The sequence below is a fragment of the Chrysochloris asiatica genome, unplaced genomic scaffold (genome assembly GCF_000296735.1).
Source record: "Chrysochloris asiatica unplaced genomic scaffold, ChrAsi1.0 scaffold00322, whole genome shotgun sequence".
Classification (NCBI taxonomy): domain Eukaryota; kingdom Metazoa; phylum Chordata; class Mammalia; order Afrosoricida; family Chrysochloridae; genus Chrysochloris; species Chrysochloris asiatica.
This window is the reverse complement of record NW_006408840.1, coordinates 726,742-729,631: the sequence shown is the minus strand read 5'-3', so window position 1 is coordinate 729,631 and position 2,890 is coordinate 726,742. Positions and strand designations below refer to the sequence as shown.

At 33.5% G+C, this 2,890-nt stretch overlaps 1 pseudogene; it reads left to right on the top strand.

Annotated features, from left to right (window-relative positions):
* Positions 1–363: 363 nt before the first annotated feature.
* On the top strand, positions 364–2,232 carry LOC102817090 (annotated as a pseudogene).
* Positions 2,233–2,890: the final 658 nt, after the last annotated feature.

Here is a 2,890-nt window from a genome sequence, read left to right as displayed (position 1 = left end):
TCTGTGTTTGCAAAATCAACAAAATAAATTTAATACGAAAACATATATCACAAAAAAATTACACAGGATGCTGTAACTTTACTAGGAGAAATCTGTGAATCTCTCTTTTCAGATGTTGATGTTTTCAGTAACATTCTTGATACAATAACTGTGATTGAGTGGAATCCAGCAAGAAAACTGCTACATCTGGAAAACCTAGAAAGTAAGTTGAACTCACGTTGTTCTAATAATGATGGTCTAACATAAGATTATTAACAAATAAAAAGATAAAAGGAAGAAATTGAATTGAAATAAAAAATATTTGAAGGAATTTTAGGATCTAGAGTGACAAATTTTACAAAGGCCAAGAAATGACATTAATTCATGTCATCTAAACTTAAAAAAAAAAAAAAAAAAGTTAAGAATGCAGAATTATATAATCAAGATCTTGAGGCTGAATCAAATTAGAAAATAGAACTACTTAGAGGAAAGGAAGACCAGACTAAGGAGCTGCAGAAATTCATAGACTAACAAAAGTCAGAAAATATGAAAATGAACATATACTCAAGAGAAAACACTGAAGATCTTAAATGAATGAAACAGACTGTTTGATGATGAAACTGTAATCCTTGATGCCAAGAGAGAATCAGAATTTCTTACAGGCAATAATCTAGAGGTGAAAGAGAAAATGAAAGAATTTATAAATACTTGAAAACATATGGGAAATGATATTCATGTATTTCAAAGCCAATTGGAGGAAAAAAGAAATGCAAGCTGATCTAGAGAAAGAGTTACAAACTGCTTTTAATGAAGCAACAAAATTGACCTCCTAGTAAATGGCAAAGTTTCAAATGACTTGTAACTTAGAATTGGAAAGAAGGACTACTGATCTCTAGAAAGAACTGACTAAAGAAATAAAGGAAAACACAGCTCTGTATAAAGTAGGCAATTTGCTCTCAGAAATGAAATCTGAGGTAGAAATCCTAAGGAAGGATATACATGATAATCCAAAGAGATCAATATATAGAGCAACAGATAAAGACCAACTTTTTTTCTCATGTAGATTATAAGGAAAATAGAATTCAAGGTTTACTTGAAGAAATTGAAGAAACTAAAGATTACTTAGCAACTGCCTAGCTAGGTAATCTTTAGTTTTCTCAATTTATGTAAGCATTGATCAAGACTTCCCAAAATTTAAAGGCCAGAGTATGGACTTTTAGTAAAGCATAAAATGGGCCTTGAGCAGAATGCAAGAATTAATCAGAAATCACGAACTCTCTCACAAAAAGCTAAAAATTTGATTTAAGTTTGAATGATGTGAAGACATGGATTTCTTACAAAATCCAAGAACATTGGCAGAAAGCATCTGAAGATTAATAAAGTTTAAATGAAATGGAAGAACTTAAGGAAGAATTAAAAAATATAGAAATTTCATTTTGAGGACAAAGGTATGCTTGATGCAAGCCATGGTATTTTCTATAGCCTGATATGCTTTTAAAGTTGGAAAATGAACAAGAAAGACAATAGAATAACTAATGCATTTGAATTATGGTGTTGGAGAAAAATATTAAAAGTACCATGGACTGCCAAAAGGACAAACAAATCTGGAGTGGAGGAAGTATAGTCAGAATGCTCCTTCAAAGCCAGGATGGCCACATTTCTTTCATATGTCAGACATATTATCAGAACTGACCAGTCATGCTTGGTAAAGTGGAGGACTGAGAAAAAGAGGATGACACACAACTAGGTAGATTGGAACAGTGGAAGTGGCAATGATCTCAGGAATAGCATTGATACTGAGGTTCGTATGGGACCAGGCAGTGTTTCACTTGCTTGTGCATCAGGTCACTATGAGTTGGTACTGACTTGACAGCATCTAACTACAACAAAAATATCAAAAACCAGGAAGAATAAAGAATCATTAGAAATTAACTTAAAAAGTAGCAAGAAACAGTGGCACAAAAAATGTGCCAGACCATTAACAAAGGAGAAGAAGTTTTAAGAATCTGTGAAAGGCTGGCATCAGTTGAAGAAAATCTAAAGGAAAAAAGCCAACAACTTCAAGACAAACATCAACAACTTCTTAGTGTAAAAGAATAGACGAGTGAGATGCAGAAAAGGAAAAGTGAAATGGACAATTTAAAGAACAAACTAAAGAGCACAGTATTAACATTGAGATGTGAAGAAATGGAGAAACTGGAGTTGAGTCAGAATCTTTATGAAAATAATGAAGAAATAATATTCTGCAACTAAAGGAAGAAATGTTCTAAGGAAACTACAGAAGTCATTTGAATGAGAGAAAGATTTAAGGAAAAAAAGTCCAATATTCAGAAAGATTTAAGGAAAAAAGTCCAATGCCGAGAGTCAAGGAAACAGCATAGTACTTCATGTGGAACAGTAGCCATTTCCTAATGTGAAAGATGTCAATGATATTCAGGAACTGGATGAACTGAAGCAATCAGAAGGACAATTCAAGACTAAGGATCCAGCACTTTCAAGCATAGAAACGGAAAGGTTTAGGTTGTCATGAAAAAACAACATCTATAACTAAAAAAAATAGAAAATGTTTAAAATGATACAAGAAGTACTTAAATTTGAACATGACTAACTGACAGAAGATATAAGAGTAACTTTGACTGAAATCCAAGAAGCTAAATACAAACCGGAACAATCTTTAAATATGAGTGAAAGAGACAATGAAACTAAGAAAACGATGAGTGAGATGGAGTAATTGAAGGAACAATTAAACAAAAAATATTCCAGTGGTTACGAATCGGGCTGCGAACCATAAGGTCAGCAGTTCGAAACTACCAGCGGTTCCGCGGGAGAAAGATGAGGCGTTCTGCTCCCGTAAAGATTAACAGCCTCGGAAACCCTGTGCAGGGTCGCTATGAGCCGGAACCGACTCCAC